The following is a 22,482-nucleotide window of genomic DNA, read 5'->3' on the forward strand; positions in this document are numbered from 1 at the left end:
CAAATTTCAGATGAACAGTATCTATTTATAAAGTATAGCGAGCGCTAAATCTGGGGTAATGCTAATTTCTTTTTGGCATTTGGAAAGAATGATATATAATGAAAAGTACAGAATTGATAACTGTTTGTCCCCCTCTCGCTGTGGAAGGAGTGATTGCTCTCTCTCCCTTGTTAGAGAGAGAGAACTTCTGGGACGTTGAACCTTTGAGATGAACAGTAGTTTCTGATGGACTGTAGTTGGTGGTCTCTCTTTGGGGCTTTGCTGTTGCTTACATGGTGGGTGGTGGGAGTGCTGATGCTCTCTGCTGGAATAAGTGGGGAGAGGGTTGATGCTGCTTGCTGCTGGTGCTTGGGCATGGGAGGGGGCTGGGGGCTTTGGGGTTCTTACATTTTTTTCTATCATCATTCTTTGGAGTTTTTCTTCTGTTATGAGGATGTCTGTGGAGAATAAAAAGTTCAGGTTGTATACTGTATTCATTCTCTGATATTAAGCGGAACCATTGAACCTATTGTAGCATTACTCTACATTGCTAATTTCAATAACTTACTCATTACTAAGCAAATTATAACATAGGACATACTTCGTACAGACTTTGAGTTAGTTGTGGTAACTACATGTTAGCATTTTTATAGCTTACACACAACTTTAGTACATCTGCTGCTGAAGGTCACATGCTTTCTCTGTAGTTGTCTTTGGGATGGCTTCACAAAATGTGTGCCAAAAGTTCTATGTTTATGTCACAGCACAAAAATGGAGAAATCGTCACACAAATTATACCTGTCCTAAAACATTAATGCTCAGAGTCATCTCTTGTAACATGCATATTTCAATCTTATGTATTTCAGCAAAATCTTCAATAAACATTCTGGGGATTTCTAGATTGGATTACTGTCAATTTCTAAATGGTTTAAGAAGACTGAATAGTTCTCAGCCAAATTCAGCAAGAATCCAGCTAAGATACCAAAGCACGTTAAAGATGCTATCGTTTCCAAGTTGAAACTTCATTCTAACTTTACTTGCGAATGCAGGAGATTGAGCAATCAGATTGCATCTGCACTAGGTTGCCACTTTATTACGTACCTCCTGTACCTAATAAAGTGGCCACTGAGTGTATATGCGTGGTCTTCTGCTGCTGTAGTGTAGCCCATCCACTTCAAGGTTTGATGTGTTGTGCATTCAGAGATGCTCTTTTGTACACTAATGTTGTAAAGTGTGGTTATTTGAGCTACTGTCGCCTCCTTGTCAGCTTGAACTAGTCTAGCTATTTTTCTCTAACTCCCCTCATTACCAAAGCATTTTCGCCCGCAGAGCTGCTGCTCATTGGATGCTTTTTGTTTCCCATGCCATTCTCTAGAGACTCTAGAGACTATTGTGTGTGAAAATACCAGGAGATCAGCAGTTTTTTGAAATACTCAAAGCACCCAGTCTGGCACCAACAATCATTCCACTTAGATCGCATTGTTTTCCCATTCTGATGTTTGGTCTGAACAACAACAACTGAATCTCATGACCATGTCTTCATGAGTTGCTGCCACATGATTGGCTAATTAGACATTTACATTAATGAACGTGTGTTCCAGTGCATCTACAGTAATAAAGTGGCCAGTACGTATTCATCAAGGCTGGAAGGTCAGGGAGCGAATTGAAGTGATAGGCATGCCCCTGTTTGTTTTTACCATGGAAGAAATTATGTAATTCTCTTTAAGAATATCTGATTTTCAATGACAAATTATCTGTAATTGTGTGCATAGACTAAAAGAAAATAAATAGTGCAGTGATTTTTGTACATGTATGTCAATATATTGGATGGAGGGGTGGAGATATGTCTCTACTAAGGGAGGTGTAAGGTACTCCATCCCTCCACTGGCCTGCAGGTCACTCTTGGGCAAGGTGTACCATCTGCTAAGACCCTGATCAAGGTCACATGAAGCCACGGGAGCAGGTGGTGGATGATTGTATGTACAGCTGGTGCATATCACAAGTCCTGGTTAGGCAATCACTCACGCCAGGCGGACAGTCTCTGAAGGGTATTGATAATGGCTGGGGTCACCCATCTTGTAAAGACACTGCCCAGTAGAAGGCAATGGCAAACCACTTCTGTAGAAAAATTTGCCAAGAACAATCATGGTCATGGAAAGACCATAATTTCTTACATCACACAACACGGTACATAATAAACAAATGATCAATCTATATATAAAAAAATGTCAGAAATAATATTTTGGCATATACAGATGTTTCTGTAGTGCTAATAATACTGAAGGCCAAGAAAAGTTCTTGATTAATTCTACAGGCAAACTTTCCAGTGGCTCAGTATTTACTATGCTTCATCATGGTTAAACTCAAGACTTTTTTTAGAATCAGTGAAAGCCTAATAGCTATTGAATGTCTGCTTTTACTTTAATGAGTGTAATCTACTGCATATTTCCTACCAGTAACTCATGGTTCAAGGTAAAGAAAAAACAATTATCTTTAGAACAAATGGTTCCATTTTGAAAATACAAATGATAACATATTCCGGCCTGCTCTTGACCTGCCAGAGTTATGAAAAATTTAGGTTTATTTTAAAGAAGAAGGTCAACATTTGGGAGAACATTTAACCCTAATTTTATTGGCAAGGGCATTTACCCAAGACAACAGGATCATTTGTAAATACCCAATGATGTAATGAGGACACAGTAAAATTTTATTTATTTATTTATCTCTCTCTATCCATCCATTTATTTATTCATTCATTCAATGGTTCATTTATTTATTTATTTATTCATTCATTCATTTAATTACCAAGGTCCTGTTGGAGATGCAATGTGGATTCTTGAGAATTTAAACCTCACCAGTACCAAAGCTAGAGTCAGAAGATGCTCACTAAAATTGCTTGTTGAAACTTTTTCTGAAATGTTTTGTGGACTAAGTAAAGCATACTATTCATTCAGGCATCACAGCAAGATCAGATCTTTCCTCTGGACTGAGTCCTCGAGGTCATTAAACATAAGCCCTGGGCTAATCCTCCAGATCTGTTACTGTGCCCAGAACCCAATGGATTTAATTATAAAATTCCAATTTTCCTGGCCAGTTTAGAGGTTGGTCACCTCTGGTGAAACCATTTAGGTCACAGCCCCATAAATGGACGCTATCTGAATCGTGCAATTTGTGAGTGGGTGTTCCAGTTCATTATCATGGAAAGAACACCAGAATTTGAGGGTCTAAGCGAGTAAAATTGGATTCAGCAGCAACCATTTTCTTGGTGCTTCAATGCCTCTTAGGTCTTCAAAATTATGTCTTCCAAAGCAATATTTTAAGATCACTCTATTGATCATGGAGTCATGTATAGATTTGACATAAGTACTATCTTCCTGGAGTTCTTTGTTGTTGTTCAGTCGTTAAGTCGAGTCTGACTCTCCGTGACCTCATGGACCATAGGGTTTTCATGTCAGGATACGGAAGTAGATTGCCAGGCCTTTCTTCTGTGAAGATACTGCTGCCCAGGTTGAGACCCGGATGGGTTTGAACTCAGGACCATCTGACCTGAAGTCCAGTGCTGATGCCACTATACCACCAGCAGGCCTCTAAACCCCAACTAATATGTTTTGTTAACCTTGCACAGCTGAACACAAGGAATAACTGAAAGGAACAACTATGTAAATCATCATTAATTACTCAGTCAAGATATTGGTTTATTTCTTGATACATAGGAGTACATTATATAGTGCATACAGTAAGAAACAGACCTTGTGGCCCAACATGCTGTGATTGCTTCCTCCTGAGGTACAGTTCTACACCAGACAATGGTGCTCTTTCGAATTGTTGCTGGTTCCAGGGGCTTGCAGGGAATGATGTAGCAGGAACAGAAACATTATTTGCTGACCAACGCATCAGCGCAAAGCTGTTCCTAGATAATGATGGGCTTGGAATGGAATACGACAGGGAGATGAGCAGAAGCCACGCAGGGCAGGACAAGTTGCCAGAAGAAAAATAAAGAGAAGCATTTACATCAAAATGCTACATTCACTCAGGGTCTCCCGTAAACAATTCCCCAGACTGAACCTCAGCTGGAAGCTACAGGAGGCTCCTTCAAGAATAGTGTCACTGGAAACTGCCAAGCACAACTCCAACCTGACAGTAGTACTAATCTCCATACAACTTTGGTTGTGAAAATGGCTGTGGTGGCTGTGTACTCAGTTCCCTCCCGGTGGCTGTTGGAAGAAAGAGAAAGATTTCACAGTTTGTATTTTTTTTTAAGGCCACTTAATTTCTTTGTGTAATTGAGTTCTCTTCAATGTATATTCTTTCTTCAGGAACGTAGAACATAGAACATAGAATAGTACAGCACAGTACAGGCCCTTTGGCCCACATTGTTGTGCCGACCCTCAAACCTTGCCTCCCAAATAACCCCCCACCTTAAATTCCTCCATATACCTGTCAAGTAGTCTCTTAAATTTCACTGGTGTATCTGCCTCCACCACTGACTCAGGCAGTGTATTCCACGCACCAACCACTCTCTGAGTAAAAAACCTTCCTCTAATATCCCCCTTGAAATTCCCACCCCTTACCTTAAAACCATGTCCTCTTGTATTGAGCAGTGGTGCCCTGGGGAAGAGGCGCTGGCTATCCACTCTATCTATTTCTCTTAATATCTTGTATACCTCTATCATGTCTCCTCTCATCCTCCTTCTCTCCAAAGAGTAAAGCCCTAGCTCCCTTAATTTCTGATCATAATGCATACTCTCTAAACCAGGCAGCATCCTGGTAAATCTCCTCTGTACCCTTCCTATAGTAAGGCAACCAGAACTGGACACAGTACTCCAAGTGTGGCCTAACCAGCTACATCATTACTTCGCGACTCGTAAACTCTATCCCTCGACTTATGAAAGCTAACACCCCATAAGCTTTCTTAACTACCCTATCTACCTGGAATGCTTAGGAAGTATCAAGAGGAGTCACCAGGTGAATATAGAAATCTTCCTGGTTTCCATTTTAGAAAGTATGAGTTCCAAGTTGTGTATATATCCTTATGCCATCTCAGTATAGACCAGGCCAGGTCCTTGTCATTGCAACTAGCCTTTCTGACTGACTTCAGTTTCAACAATTTCAATGTGTGCATTCATCACCCATTTTCATACTTGGTTAACTGAAGATCTCAACTGAATGACAGGTCTCGCCCCGAAACGTTGACTGTTTACTCTTTTCCATAAATGCTGCCTTGCCTGCTGAGTTCCTCCAGCATTTTGTGTGTGTTGCTTGGATTTCCAGCACCTGCAGATTTTCGCATCTCATCTGAGTGCCCTGTTGCAGGCCTAAGACTTTTGCTAATCCTGGCTGGAACTCAGTTTCCCTATCTGACAGCTCATTGAACATCAATGACTGTAAAACATTTACTTTTTAAGTAACTTTAATACATACAGTATGGAAGTTAGAGATAGCTTAAATTTGTTGACTGCATTTAAAAGCTATTGAAATTGTTTTAAATAGTAGAAATTAGAATATTTAAAGGCATACTCAGTTCAAAACACTTCAGAATGAAGTAAAATCTTACCTGTAGTTACATTTCTCTACACAGTTAGTGTTGTACTCCTTTTAAGAGGCAAGGTTCCAGTAGGAGATGCTCAGATCGTATTGTTATTAGATTTACAGAACCACATGGTACTGCAAGTTTTGCTGGTGCCGTGGTGGTTAAATTAATGAGCAAGAAGCCAGACCTCAGCACCAATGATCCAGAGCCTGAGTATGAATTCCACTATTGCATTTGGGGAAGTAATTTTTTAAAAATCTGAATTTCAAAAAAAATTATGGGAACTATCAAACTGTGCACTGTATGTCAGGCGTCCACACAGCTGATAGGAGTTAACTGCCACATCAGTCAGTCAGAAAGAGCCAGTCTGCAAGTGGAGAAGTTCCTGCTGTGCTTCACTGCCTCTCATGCTTCCACATGGAAGAAGCTCTGGGTCAAGGTGTCCGACAATTTATACACCTCCTCCGCTACAGGTATGTCACCCTTTGAAGTGCTTCATGGCCACCACCCCAGTTGCTCCCCAAGGAGAAGCCAATGGTAGAGGTTCCGTCCACCAGTAACCTGATTAACCGATGCTAGAATGCTTAGAAGAGGGCATGGAGGGTCATCCTAGCTGCCAACTGTACCTACTTCTGCCAAGCTAACCACCATCATCATTCAACCAGACTATTCCAGCCTAGGGACTGTGTCTGGCTGTCCACCCAAGATATGCCCCCTATGCATCAACTCCTGCAAGCTCTCGTCCCGATTCATTGGGCCCTTTAAGGTCACCCATCACATCAATCCACTCTCTTGTCATCTCCAGCTTCACTCCTACCTTCCACATGTCCGGCCTCAAACATGTTGACAATGGATTACTCAACCAACCTGAGCCTCAACCTCCTGAACCTAGGATGGTCATGTCAGGTCATTGGGATATGGCCCAAGGGAGGAGTGAGAGACTCTGAAGTGGATCGATAGTTCACAGACTTTAATGCAAACAGAGTTTAGAGGGAAGGGAAAGCAATAAATGCTAGGCCAAAAATGGCCATTAACTAAAACTCCCAAATGAAATGACATCACAATGACATAATAATTAGCTGATATGTGCTTATTCATGAGTGCAATTGCCAAATTTGCTGCGCTGCTGAATTCGTGGTTGTGACAAGTGGAGGTGGCCCAGTGTACACAGTTCACCGGCTGATGGGTTCATGTCATCATGAACAGGGGTGAAGTTCATGGTTGCCCAGAGGAGGGAATGTGGGTCCTGTTACATCATGGATCCATTGCTTACTGAGGAGTTCCACCAGACCCATTCTGATCATCCTGGGCCGTTGAGGGCCAGCCGTGTTGGTGGTGGTGAGGGGGAGGTCCTGTCAGGACTACACATGCAGGCTCCTTTCAGTCTCCACCCAGCCAATAGGAATCACCTGCCTCTCATCACCTGCAGCCTATTTAAACCCAGCTCTCATCCACAGTCCATGTTCACACAATGAACCAGCCGGCCTCAACCTGTTTCTCCTAGCCTTCAGTTACCTTGTTATCTGTTGCATTTAGTATCTGTTCTTTCTTGTTTTGTGACCTCTCATGGCTTGTTATTTTGCAGTTTATCATTAAAATTATTGCTCGCTGCTCTGCTTTGGGATTAAGTTCCCTCTGTGTTTCCTGATGTTGACTGTACAATAGCAACCTATTTCATTTATTTACTTCCTTCAACAGCACTCAACGTAATTATAACCTTATTTTTTAACATAAATGTTTCACCTCACATTTAAAGACCTTTACTTCCATTTTGATACATATTATCATCATTTCTATAATTTGAATACCAATTCCTCTGCTCTTTTACATCACTAGCCTACTCTATTCACAACATGGTTACTGCCTGGCATTTAGGGCAGCAATGGGGGTCTTCCATCTCTTGGCCATCTTCTCCATTGCGCCACGGGCGGAGGCCAGGTTCATCATTTCTGCCTCTACCGTACAGTGCCCAGTTGTCTTTAGTCTCCCGTGTTTCTCCTGCCCTTCAGGGGTCCAATGAAGTGCTGTTTGATGATGTGATGATGGAGTTGTGCTGTCTTCTCATCACATGCCCAATCCATCTCCATCGTTTCCTCATGATCATTGAGGCCATGTCATCCTGGTGACACTGAAGAAACAGGGTGTGCTTGGAGATCTTTCTTGGTCAGAAAATACAGATAATTGTCAGGAGAATCGTGATGTGGAATGCCAACAGCTTGGCAAGGTTGATCTCTGCCATGCCCCAGCATTCTGACTCATACAAGAGTGTGGACAGAACCTGGCCTCCGCCTGTGGCGCAATAGAGAAGATTTGGTACAGCTTCACCTTGGTGTGGACGCTGTACTTGGTTGACTCCCATATGTTGCTCGTCGATCTGAAGACATTTCTAGCTTTCCTGTGTCTGCATGGGATGTTGCCTTTGGTCCCACCATCCTGCCGAATGATGCTGCCCAGGAAGGTAAATCTGTTGTTGCTGGGTAAGTTGACACCATATCCCTTGACGGGAGGGTCGTGGTCTCAGTCTTTCTCCAGCTGACTCTGAGTCCAACCTGTCCATCAAAAGTACACAGGTGCTGAGTTTTCTCTGGCATGGTTCCGTGTAAGAGATAAGAATGGTCAAATGAGAAAAAGGAAGAAGCATGATGGACGGAGTATTTCAGAAAATTACTGAATATTCACAATATGACGTTTACTAAAATATACCATCTCCCATTTATTCACTTTGAATTCAGAATTCCATAACTCTACTCATTTCAGCTATTCAACACTCTCCCCTTATGATTTTCTTTGATCTTTGATATTTATGATGTTTACTACTTTATCGCCGGTGAATTTTTGCTCCTCTTTACTCATCCTTTTATTCAATTAACCAGTGTAATCAGAAGCAATCCCAGAACAATTCCAGTTTTAGCATTGCACTAAACAAGCTAAGAACATGTCCTCACCTCCTATTCTCTATTTATTTCTGCTTAATCAATTTTAAATCCAAAAGTCTTATCCTCCCTTCGCATTGTTCCCAGAATGTACTGTGCCAAAAGCCTTCCCCCACTAACTCTGTCACCTCCTCAAATAACTATGAGATTAGACAAACACCATTTTCCATTTAAAAATCCATGATGTCAACTTCTTTTTCCCTTCACCTAAATAACCAATAATCCTATTTCCCATTAAACCATCAGAAGAACTCCTTGCTATATGAATTATGGTGATAAACTGGATTGGCTCTTTACTTTTCAAGGCATACATTACATTGCCCATTCTTTCAGAACACATCTATCTGTAAATTAAACTGTGTAGCAATATGGTTTGTTTTTAATTTTACATTAATTTTGTATTTTGTTTCTGCTTTATTTACTGCAGAGTGATCTTCAACAGTAGGTGGTAATTCATATCAGAGATTATCATAAAATTTTAAATATAGATATACAATTTAACTCAGGTTGGTATTTATGATTTATTATTCAGTAAGGCTACTATCAATATTCATTCTTCTTGGTCTGAAAGAGCATGATAGAAGAAAAGATGTCTTTTTCCCTTGGAAAATCTGAAGACTAATTTAAGTGTTGCCGGCTGTTTGTAAGAGGCTGATTATACTGATAATATGACATCGTATTCCTGAGGCCTGGCCAAGGATCAAAGAATCATCTAAGTCCAAGAAATAACATCCAGAGGCAAACAAGGATATGAAATATTGCCAAGAACACACACAAAATGCTGGTGGAATGCAGCAGGCCAGATAGCATCCATAGGAAGAAGCACAGTTGATGTCTTGGCCTGAAACGTCGACTGTGCTTCCTATGGGTGCTGTCTGGCCTGCTGCATTCCACCAGCATTTTGTGTGTGTTGCTTGAATTTCCAGCATCTGCAGATTTCCTCGTGTTTGCGTATGAAAAATTGTCGTGGTCTTTACAATTATTTTCATAATTTCTTGTGCTGTTGACACAGACATGGACTTTTGTTGCATAATTTTAAACTTGCTTGAGCATTAATAGAGTTCTGCTAACTTTTGAAACTGTTTTTGGCAATATATACATCCTGATCAATATTTACTGTAGACACAAGAGACTGCTGATGCAGAATCTAACCTCGGTTTCAATGATCGTTAGGATGTTGTGATATTTCTGTTGTGTCTGAAATAAAATATATTGTCACCAAGTGGAACTTCATAATTTGCAGGCTGATTTATTAGCAGAGGGTACATTCAACAAAATGGAGCGCTACTAATAAATGTAGCTGTTGCTAATAATTAGGAGGGAAAAAAGTTAAAGAGTGAGAAGACCAGTGTAACGTTCCGTTATATTGGCTCGTGTATGTCTCGGGGAAATCCAGCCCAGCACCTGCCTCAACACTCCCCACAGGGTCGGTGGCCGCCCGAATGAATCACAACATCAATCATCAGCCAGCACACCCAGTAAATTTTAACAAATACACTTTATAGATATTACTAATTCTATGACATTAATATACATTTGATACAGAGAGGAAAGTAATGAAAAAAAAAGTGCCAACACTTATCAAAGTCCAAGTTCTTTGCACGCTACTGTTGGAGCTCAATTCGACTTCAGACGACCACCCGTATTCCGTCGACTCACGGCTCGGACCACCCTTAGTGATCGACCAGAGCCTCTCCGCACATCCGCGGTTCTCCTCGTCTCTCCTCCGACTCCCCGCCAAAACTCAGTCCACAATCATATCATACAGCATGGCATCCGTAAACAAAACGATACATAACCACCCATTGGCTAATAGAACCCAGCTATCTCAATTTAAAGTAAAACAAACTGCTAGTGCAAACTCTCTTCAGCGTTAAAGCACAACAAAGCCGCATTCCCCAGATTAACATAACAAAGTCGCCATTTTAAATGTAACAAAAGAAAGATCCCGTACACCAGCTATGGGCACACAAAATTAATGTACTGAAGTATACAAAATGTTTCCACGTTGGATCATGTTGTCCAGAAATTTAGGGGATGGAAGGAAACCATATAGCTCATCATATCCATGACAACCAAGAGTCAACTATTAGGGCTGGTCCTATTTCTGTAGGCTTGGCTACTTCATGGGAATATGGTGATTTCTACCTGTGCCATCCATTCAAGCAGTGAGCTCCCCCACCAAAATTAAGGTAATATTTTACCTTCTTTTACACTAGCACAGCTCAATTTAGTTCTCTGTTCCTTTATTATTGACCAGTACAAAGGGAAATTTGCTCAATCTAAACTTGTCATGAAGTTATATATGTGATGAAGTTTTGTTTAGCATCCTATGATCCAAGAATTACAATAAGTAGGATTTCCACTGTGCCCCACTCAACCCAACTACCCAGCCATGAGATTCTCCCTTCATTTTTTCTTTTATTCTTAACAAATATTTCTACAATCAAACAATTTGCAAGAAGAGGTATCATCACAAACAGGTATCTTACCCGATGACAGAACCGTGCTTGCATTCCTGGGGCCAAGTATTTTCATACAATCAGGCAAACTTTTGGAATAGAATATAACATGGTAATTCACAGAAAGTTATGCAGCATGAAGCCAAGCCCTTCAGCCCAACATATCCATGCTGACCATGCTAGTCCTATTTGCCTGCATTTTGGAACATATCCCTCCAAACCTTTCCTATCCATGTATCTATCCAAATGTCTTTTGGACATTGTAATTGTGCCCACCTCTACCAATTCCTTGGTATTCACCACCTTCAGTGTGAAACGCCCGCCTTTCAGGTCCATATTGTATCCACGTTCTCTGCCATATGTGAGGCAGACTGTGAATGAAGGAGGAGGTTTATGGGTAATATAGGAGGTAGTGTAGCCGCGATGTTCATGCCATCCATTTGTAGGCTACCCAGTTCAAGAATTCAATGTTCATGCCATCAGGTTGGAGGCTACCCAGTCTCCAACCTGATGACATGAACATCGATCCCTTGAACTTCCGGTAATTACCTTCTCATTCACCATTCCTCATTCTCGTTTCCCTCTCACACCCTCTCTCCTTACCTGCCCATCACTTCTGTCTCATGCTCCTCCCCCTTCCCTTTCTTCTGTGGCCTTCTGTCCTCTCTTATCAGATTTCTTCTTCTCCAGACCTTTATCTCTTTCACCAATCAACTTTCCGGCTCTTTATTTCACCCCTCCCCCTCTCCCAGTTTCACCTATCACCTTCCACCTTGTACTTCTTCCTCCCTTCCCCCCACCTTCTTAATTGTGATTTCTTCCCCCCTCCTTTCCAGTCTTGGCCCAAAACGTTGACTGTTTACTCTTTTCCATAGATGCTACTTGGCCTGCTGAGTTCCTCCAGCATTTTGTGTGTGTTGCTTTGGATTTGCAGCATCTTCAGATTTTCTCATGTGAGCGGAATGATTGTTAGTGCCAGATGGGGCACTTTGAGTATCTCAGCAACTGCTGATCTCCTGGGATTTTCACACACAGCAGTCTCTAGAATTTATAGAGAATGGTGTGAAAAACAATAAAAAATATCCAATGAGTGGTTGAAAACGTCTTGCTAATGAGAAAGGTCAGAGGAAAATAGCCATACTGTTTCAAGCTGACTGGAAGCCGTACTCAAATAACCATGTGTTACAACAGTGGCATGCAGAACAGCATGGTTAAATGCACAATACATTGAACCTTGAAGTGGTACATTGAGTGGCTACTTTATTAGGTATAAGCGGTATCTAATGAAGAGCGACTGATTTTATGTGTTCCTATGTTTTGCAACAAACTGATTTCATAGATGGATGCCCAATGTACTCAATGCTGGAGATAAATAACAGTAACATAAAATTATTACTGAATTAAATTTAGTAAAATTTAATGGCTGATTTACACAAACCATTGATGGCAATTTTTATCTTTTCTACTGGGACAATTATAACCCTCCACATAAAAAATAATTCTAATTTGAATTAATAGAAATAAAATTAAAAAGTTTTGTGATGTTTTGTATTTGCAGGTAAAATGAGGTTGGGTGATTTTAAAAAAGGCTTTCCTCTTTAAAAATAACTGGACACTGTTTAATAGATAATCATATGATTAAAAGCAACCTGGCATTAATTATGCAAGTTTAGGGAAGTAATCCTATGTTATGACCAAGAATAGGCTTTACCTTTAGTGCGTGTAAAAAATTAAGATCGTATTAGATTTCATCTTCACCTGTGCGTTAGTTTTAGATTTCATGTTTACAGGAGAGCAACTTGTTGCCATCTCTAATTAATCTGTGTAACCATATTTTTCACAATACTGAATTGGGATTACTATTTGAAGTATCTGACATTTGCTTATGGTTGAAAGCAGACTGAAACCATTATAAATGCCTGAATATGAAGCGATATTAGAAATGAACTTTCCTTAGGATAATTTCTATTAATGAGCAACTCCATATCATCAGGAATCCTGAAGCCATATTAAAGCAAATTCTAAAGCCAGTGTAAATGTTTGGGCTCCTTAAATCCTGCAGCAAGCCTTGCACTGAAGCTGATTCTCATGCAGAGTGAGGCCATCCATTAGAGGTAAAGGTTACCCCATCTGATATCTCCTGGCGATATCCTCTCTGAATATATCTCATTACACTTTGGATGTGATGAGATTATTGATTTTCGGACTCAGGTCACCTGGGTAAACATACTAGAGCGCAATCCAAAACAAAGGAGTTTTTGCAAGACCACAATCCACAATGAAGGGTGGAAACTGTCAAGAAAACTGTTGCCTTGGTTACAAGCAATGGGGCAGAAATGAGGACAACTATAGTCAAGGCATCAATTAAATTAACATAATCCTTAACAATTACAGACGACCCAACTACTTTCCAAACTCCATAGATAGAGTCTTAATAAAAAGGGCATTTAAACAAAACACGTCCATTTAATCTAAATCAGGGTTTCCCAATTTGCAGTCCACAGATCCCTCAGTTAATGGTAGGGAGGGGCCCATGGCATAAAAAAGCTTGGAAATCCTTGTTCTAAATCCTCACCAGTATGGCATGAAAATGACTCTCACTCATTAAAAAGATACAGATAAAACATCGAAGAAATTCATTACCCTGGCATAATAAACCAGGTTTATTTTAAGTTTAATCAGTTTTTTTCCCCTGAATGAATACACTGTAGGACAAAATCTAATGTTCAAAGAATTTAAAATAAAAAATCAATTAATCAGCATCATAAGAGAGATGGTTAGGACCCACTGTTGCCTGAACATGATTTTTCATCATGTTGCCTGAACTCTGATTAAAAATACTAAAAATTGTATGCATTCTTGTTTAATATGTGGATTTATAGTCATATTGTTATGATATTATAGATCATGGAAAAGTCTATTTTGTCTGGACATTTGGCAATGACAATACTGTCAGTATAATTGTGTAAATTTGTTGATTTAAGCAACTGATTCCTGGAAATTTGCAGTATGTTCTAAGAAAGTTCCATTATTTATTATCATTATTGTTGCTAACTGATCTACTATGTTGTGCAATATATTTGTTTGAATGAAATGTCTTGCTTCCAGCATTCTTTTTGACATCTTAATTGACTAGCCAACAGACATTAAATGCATCTTAAATTGTTTGGCGTTTATTTTTGAGAGTTTCTTGTTAGCTGGGGATAGAACTAAGCTAACTGCTTACAGACAATATTTCTAGGTAATTTTCCTCAATAACTTTGGGGGCTTCAGTTCTGGCAGAACATGAAAAGTTACTACGGCTGCGCCATCTAGTGGCATTTAACGGTCATTCAGTGTAATTACAGAGAATCTGCTACTCCCAGACCGAGTTACTTTCCAATTTAGTTTGTGAATTTTACTATCAATACTTCCACTGCTGTGGAATGACAGCCATAAAATGGTCAGAAAATTATACAGGTAGTATTTTAACCTGTACACCAAATAGTTGGTGTAGGAACAAAGAAATTATAGCCAGGCATTGATTCCATTAAAATTGAATCAGTCTTTATTCCTACATGCTAAATGACCTGTAAGGTTTTCCCTTTAAATGTTTTAACTTATCGGTATTTTTCTTTTACTCCTACTGAAGTTATTTGATTGTAGTATTACTATCAGAAACTGCCATTGCATTGCAAACCTGTGAAGTTAATATTTGGCACAATAGTACATCTATACACAGTATACCCACATCATTCTGCCGATGTGCAGTAGAAAGCATCCTAAAGAGACGCAACGCTGCGTGGTACGGAAACTGCACTGCGGTGGACAGGAAAGCTCTGCAACAAGTATTCAAAACTGTCCAATGCATCACGGCAGCAGCTTACCCGCGATCAAGGACATACTGTGTATGCAGAAAGGTGCTGGAAAAGGGCCAGTAACATCACGAAGGATCCCACCCACCCTGCTCAAGGACTGTTTGTCTCACTCCCATTAGGGAGGAGGCCACGTAGCATCCACGCCAGGACCACCAGACTCAAAAACAGCTACTTTTCCCAAGCAGTAAGACTGATTGAACTGGAGTGGATCCAAGTCACTTCTCAGGCTGGAGTTGATATGTTTCATCACCAAACTCTGAAAACACTTTATTACTGTGAATGTAAGTGATCCTGGATGATCATCATTGAGGCAGGTCACCATGACTTATGGACTTACTTTCAAGGACTTCTTCATCTCATTTTCGCAATATTTATCGTTTATTTATTTATTACTATTATTTCTTTCTTTTTGTAATTTCACGGTTTGTTGCCTTTTGCACACTGATTGAACACCCAAGTTGGTGCGGTCTTTCACTGGTGGTTGTTATTCTATTGAGTATGCCTGCAAAAAAGTGAATCTCACTACTTTATCATTTCCTGCCAGTCACTTTACGTACATACACTCCTGGGCCTAGCAGCACTTTATTCTCATACAACCGATCATGTATATAAGCTACCTTGCATATTTCTATTTATTGTGATTTTTATTATCATTGTGTTCTTTATATTATTGTGTTTCTTTTTGCTGCTTCAGATCCAGAGTAACAATTATTTTGTACTCCTTTACACTTGCATACTGGAAATGAATTTAAATGATCTTGAATCTTGATTAGGTTTTCAAATGAACACCGTGATTACCAATGATTATGCATAATTTGACTCATCCCCTGAATGTAAGTTCTGTTTCTGAGCAGGAAGTGTTAATTTACTTGTGAATATGTCCATGGAATACAGAGAGTGTGAAATAAAGCAAAGTCCAATGTCTTCCTTGGGTGTTCCCAACCATTTTTTATGCCGTGGAGCTTTATCATTAACCAAGGGGTCAGTGGACCTCTGCATATAGTTCTTCTTCATTCACACTGGCAGCTACTTGGACCAAAAAATAATATAGTTAACTAACTGTACTAATCAATTACAATCAAGCAATTTACAACAGAAAGTTGTGGAAATACTTAATAGGTTTGGTAGCATATGTAAATTAAAATAAAGTGTTTACATTGTAAGCTGAGACTCTTTCATTAGACATATCATACATCTTTATTTTTGTTTGGACGTCCTCCCTGTGACAGCAGAGGTTTCCTCCGGGTGCTCTGGTTTCCGAAGGCGTATGAACTAGTGTTAGTAAATTAGTGCCAGAAGCATGGCGACACTTGTGGGCTGCCCCCAGCAAAGCTCAGTCTGTGTTGGACGCTGACACAAGCAATGCATTTCACTGTATGTTCTGATGTTTCAATGTACATGTGACAAATAAAGCTAATCCTTAATCTTCCTTATCTTTATGTCATGTTTTAGATTACTCGTACATCAATTATTTTTGTTTGAAAGAAAACTACTTTTTATTTCGATGATTTATTACCATTTTCTCTTAATTTTTCCCTGGGGAGTCAATTACATAAATTGACAGCTCACTCACTAAAAAATCGTGTTTTAATTAGTTTTGAAAATATATTGCTCATTCACATCTCCAATGTTCTAGACATGGTGAAATAATGTCATGGTCTACATTATTAGGTTGCTTGCAAATTCTCTTGACATCCAGTGAAGCCAACCTCAATTAACATAACTGCTCTTCATTACGTGGTTCCTTCAATAATTAAATCTTTTTTGTTACTATCAGGGTTCAAAGTTCTTCTGTATCGTTTGTAAAGGTAACATTCCTTCTGATTTCTGCAACTAGAATTAAATTGCTTACCTCACCATGATGATTTCATAGGTTCTACTAAATCTACAACACATTCTTTGAAGATGAAAAATGCTGACCCTACAAAAGTTTGGATATGTAAAACCCATCCCCCTTCTATTTTGAAGATTGAAGAAATCCTTAAACTAAAGGGATATTATAAATCTTAACTGGCTATGACTTTCCAAGATGACTGGATACCTCAATACTGATGAAGGTAGAAATTGATGTTTCTATAGCCATTAATCCAGAGGACAATATTTACTTTGAAGTAAAAAGTATTATTTACTTTAAACCACTAGACGAGAGTCTGCGATTTACAGTTTAGAGCTCCATTGGGTGATCTAGCATTTTGTTGTCTCCAAGAAGATTCTGGGAAGCGAGTGCCTACTCGGATGGCCTTGATGTGAAGAAACTTCGAGAAGGGGTGGGAATCGATGTTTGACTCCATTTCACCAATTAAAGCCATTAATCGGCGACTAGAGCTTAGAGGAAGATTGAGACATCGAGCTAAACGTGGAATGCGAGCTGGATTTCAGCGCTGACTGAAATCCTTTTGATTGCTGCCGAGAGGAGTCTGTGAGCAGCTTTTCAGTGTGTAGCTCGCAGTGGCAGGCAGGTAAGCCTCTTGTGTGGAGTCCCTCTGTTTTGATGAATGTCGGAGATATCAGAGGATGGTATCATGGTTTTGTGTTTATGGATTGGACTATTGCGTTTTTCAGACTTATGGTTTTTACGTTCTGCATTTTTTATCATCTGTTCACTTACTGTTTTGCTGTGTAAGGGGTGGGTGTTTGTGTGTTGATGTTCTGTTGTGTTCTGTTAGTTTTTTTGTGTGGGAGAAGGGTTGTTTTTGTTGGTCAATGTTCCTGTTCCATTTTGTGAGGGGAGAGGGCAGTTTTGGGGGTTGATGATTGGGATGCCATTCCTTTTTGGGTGGGAGGGTGGGTTTGATATTTCTCTCTGAATGACTTTCAAGCTTTTTCTTTCTTTCGTGGCTATCTGGAGAAGATGAGTTTCAGAGTTGTATGCGAATGCATACTTTGATCATAAATGAACCTTTGAAATTGATATGTGTACTAATTTCCAGAGTTTATTGCTATGCTCCATAAAAAATAGAACAGTGAGTTTGCAGGCACTGCGTTTTCCTCCCATTGAGTTTTTTATTGCTTTCTTGTGATAGTCATGAAAGTAGTTTGAATTCACTTGCCCCATCATTGAAATATACCCACAAACAATGGACTCACTTTCAAGGACCCTTCATCTCATATGTTCTCAATATTTATTATTTATTATTTATTTATTATTGTTATTTCTTTCTTTTTGGATTTGCGCAGTTTGTTGTCTTCTGCATTCTGGTTGAGCGCAAAAGTTGGGTGATCTTTTATTGATTTTTTTTAATGGTTATTCTATAGATTTATTGAGTATGCCCACAAGAAAATGAATTTCTGGGTTGTATATGGTGACATATATGTACTTTGATAATAAATTTACTTTGCACTTTGAATATTGAACAGTTTGGGGTATGAAATATTGCGGATTATTGGTAGCTCAGGTTGGCTATTTGGAAGATTGTTTGATCGCTGAGCTTGTAAAAATGTTTGCAGACATTTCAGCTCCGATCAAGAAGCCACCATCAGTGCACAACTGAGAAGCCTTCTTCTTCAATTGTGCATTAATAATGGCTTCTCGATTGGAGCCAAAACGCCTGCAAACGTTTTGGCAAGCTCCATGATCAACCAAACTTCCGAAAAGTTTGGGCTATACTTGTGACTTTATTTTATATTTATTTTTGCTTGGGAAATAAATTATTTTTACATGAGTGTGCTACTGTACCAGAAGACCAGAATAGAGATGAGCAAGGGCAAGAGGAGAACCAGTCTTGGAGAACAAAGTTTTAAATAAACTAATGTTTCAAGAGAATGGTGGCCAAGGGAACATCACAACAGTCCAGAAACCACAACATATCATCTTAATCAGCTAGATGTAGGAGCTCATACATTCTTTCCATCCATAATCTGCTCAGGTCATGAGTTTTCTGCTGCTTTGTGTGCACGTAGAATGATTTCTTCTCCTTTGATACATAATGAAGCTTCCAATGTAGGAATACTTCATGTTTACACTTAAATAACCCCATGACCTCTTGATTATTCTCAATAAATCAGTTCAGTTAAACAGGCCAAGAGCTTCTTCATTAATATGAACTTCAGGGTAGTTGAGAGTGTGAAGCTTGACAGATGAACAATGATTTTCCCATGACAATATTTCTGTTTTCACTATTGTCTTAGGGCACAACTGATAGAAATTATCATAGTGTATAAGGCTTTCATTTGTCCAATAATGTAGACATCTTTGTGGTCTCTTGCTCATTGATGATGAACTTAATAAGTATCCATGTCTGAACAAGGAAATTGCCTGAGGTCACATGCTTGATTTTTTTGCAGAACTGTCTGTTATTGATTCCATCAAGATTGTACTCTATGCATTTGCAGGAGTAGAATCCTTTGGATTAACTTTCCTCAAAACCCTACAGCAATTCTGCCTGCCACACCTTGATGGGCGTTGCATCTTTCCCATGCTGGTGATGAGGTTGCTCAGGGTAATCTGTTTATCTCCCTCTGGGAAGTGGGCCAGGATTTTTTTCCAGATTGGAGTGGGAGATCACATTGGCCGCATCTGTGATCTTCAGTGATACAAGGATAAAAATCTGGAGCAGATCACTTGATCCCTTGAGACATCTCCTCCATTTAATAACATTGCAGCTGATCTTGCTGTGACTCAACTCTGCAATCTGGGTGGTATACATTCACTCCATTGTTTATCATGAATCTATCTGCCTCTGGCTTAAATGTTTTCTAAAACTTTGTTTCTACCAACATATGTGATGTTAATTCCATAAGAAAGAAAGATCTGATTCGTCTCTTTACCAACTGGACAATATCTTGTTTTTAATTTACATCCAGTTTCAGATTCTTCCTAAAGAGGAAATATTCATTCTGAATCTTCCTCTTCAAGACCAACTCATGATCTTGTATGTTTGGATCGAGTACCCTCTCCTTCTTCAAAACTCGAGCTAGTCTGTCCATCATTTTCTCATGAAGTAATCTGTCCATTCCACATCTTAATCTTGTAAACCCTCTCTGATATTTTACATTGCAGTTATACCCTTCCCTAAGTAAGATGAATACTCAATATAATACCCTTGACATGGTCTCACCAAAGCTTTTCGATCTGAAGAGATCTTTCCCTACTTTTGTATTTGAGACCCAGAGCACTAAGCAACAATATTTTGCTTGCTGGACCTGAATAATGACCAGTAACAAGTCATGCACCAGGTCACCCAGGTTGCTCTGCATCTCTGATCTCTGCTTTCACCACTTTTTTAAAAACTTTATCTGTCTAATGGACAACTTGACATTTTCGAATGCATCAACTATTAAGCCACTTACTTTGAGAACGTAGTGTGCTGATTCTACGTCAGAGTCAATTGGAGAATCATGAGATGTTCACTCATTCCACTGGGTGAGTAACCAAGACCTCAAAATTGCTCACCCTTGAGAGCAAAGCATGAAAAAAAGGCATTCTTCCTCTGGTTTGGTCTTTCAAAAGAATGTGCACACACTGACATGGCTATCTCTTGTATGTTATGTGTCATGATGGTGGTAGTGATGTCAAAGTCTCCACTCCCAACCTGTGGTAGCGGAACAATGTTCACACCTGCTACTGTTAGGCTGAGGTCTTTACTGCTGTCAGGGTCAAGTTCAGTTTAAACATTGAGATCTCTATCACAATGAGTTCTAATTAAGGGAGTAAATTTAACAAGTAGAAAGAGGCAGTCAGTTAGTTTCTGGTGGAAAGAAGACTTCAAGATCTCTTCAAGTGTTATGTCCTTAACATGCTTAATCTCTCTAAAATCTATCCAGTACAGCCTTGCCACATCATTTCCATTTTTCATTTGCTCATCATACCGCATAAGCTATGATCTTAATAGAACCACAGTACATCTAATCTCAAAGTAGACTGGGTGTTTCAAACAAGGCAACATCGTTATCCTTACACTTTTTCAATCTTTTTATTGCAGTGATTAATAACTTCATTCACCACTACTCTGAACTGATTTCATGATCTAGTAACTCACTTCCAAGGACTCCTTACAGCTCACCTTCTCATTATTATTTTTGTTTTGCAGTTTGCCTTCTTTTGCACATTAATTGCTTGGCAGTTTTTGTCTGTTTATGTGACTTTTTAAAATTCTGTTGTGTTTCTTTTTTCCTTGTAAATGCCTGCAAAGACATAAATCTCAAGGCACTTTATGGTAACATATACACACTTCGATAGTAAATTAACTTTGAACTTTGACCGCACTAATCCACCGTTCAGCCAGTGTTGTGCCCATTCCGGCATAAACGTGAACCCAATCTCAGAAGTCAGATCTACAAGGGAGGATAGGCCTCACTTCCAAAAGATATTCAGCCTCTGTTGTACAGGTGGCATCACCCTTTAACATGGAAAGTTCATAATGAGATCCTGAAAGCCATAGATGATTTCCCTTATCTTGGGAGACCCCCCTCAGGGAAGGCTGAAATCAATGAGGAAATTCATCACAGCCTTTCATGTACCAGCAAAGCATTTGGCCATCTGAGGAGTTCGTCCATCATCGACGTCGATGAGGACCTCAACACCATTATGATGGTGTTCAGACTAGCGCGTGATTTGGATTAAAGTGAGAGAGAGTTGAGCAGCGTCTGCCTCACTCTCTCTTCCCAATTCCCATCTGGATCCAGTGGCAAGACAGAGTCGAGACGGCTGGAGATGGGACTAGGCGCAGTGGACGACCAGGACGTCTTCTGTGTCTTGTCCTGCTCTACGTGTTCAACGATGCTTGCAGAGACCGCCTTCTTGACCATCGGACCTTCCATTGGTCTCGTCCGCTCAATCCGCCGGAGTCTGTCTTCACATGCTGGGATAGATAACTCCCTATCTCACGCAACACACTTGCTGGTGAACGCAGCAGGCCAGGCAGCATCTGTAGGAAGAGGTGCAGTCGATGTTTCAGGCCGAGACCCTTCATCAGGACACTGAGGGTTTGAGACCCGTCGCTACCCTTACCTGGTTTAGCCGGCTTGTCGAAGCTGTTGCCCGGGGTGTGGCCACTGTTGAATGCAAACAGCTACAGGGAGCCACAGGTGAAAGCTGAGTGCCAGGTGGGGACCAAAGGTGGACTAACCGCCTTGAAAAGGACGTGACATGTTCTCCCACCAGAGGTGCTTCCCCTCCCTGACACCCCATACACCCCCCCATCTGAGGTAAAAGGTGCTTGAAAGTCAAACCTTCAAAATTATGGTCTACCATGCAGCAGTGATCTCTTCCACTGGACATGATTCTGAGATTTAGATTACCTATGACAGGCATTGACAAGATTCCATCAATGCTGCCTAGATAAAATCCTGCAGACCCATTGGTCAGATAGCAAACCAATGCTATGAGGGTCTAATTCTACTCAACATATTCTCAGGCCTAACACCAGATCCAGGAAATGGACTCTCTGTTTCAAGCTCTCTCGTGGGAAGAGATTACCAGGAACTCATGCAAAAAGTTGCAAGAATGCTCTTAAAATTTTAAGATATGCAGTATCTCCATCAAATCTCAGACTAATGACTGCTCAAAATAAAACATTTGCAATGACACTGAAAACCGCGAGATGCACACACATACATAAATGTCTGAAAGGAGCACCCTGTCTCTCATTTACTGCACTGGCCACTAAACATTGCATTCTAAAAAAAGGACCAGCCATGATTGAATGGGACAAATGGCCTAATTCGGCTCCTATGTCTTATGGTCTTATACCCTGCCAGCAAAAATTCTTCAGGCCCCACAC

Source organism: Mobula hypostoma, chromosome 19 (genome assembly GCF_963921235.1).
Source record: "Mobula hypostoma chromosome 19, sMobHyp1.1, whole genome shotgun sequence".
NCBI classification, from domain to species: Eukaryota; Metazoa; Chordata; class Chondrichthyes; order Myliobatiformes; family Myliobatidae; genus Mobula; species Mobula hypostoma.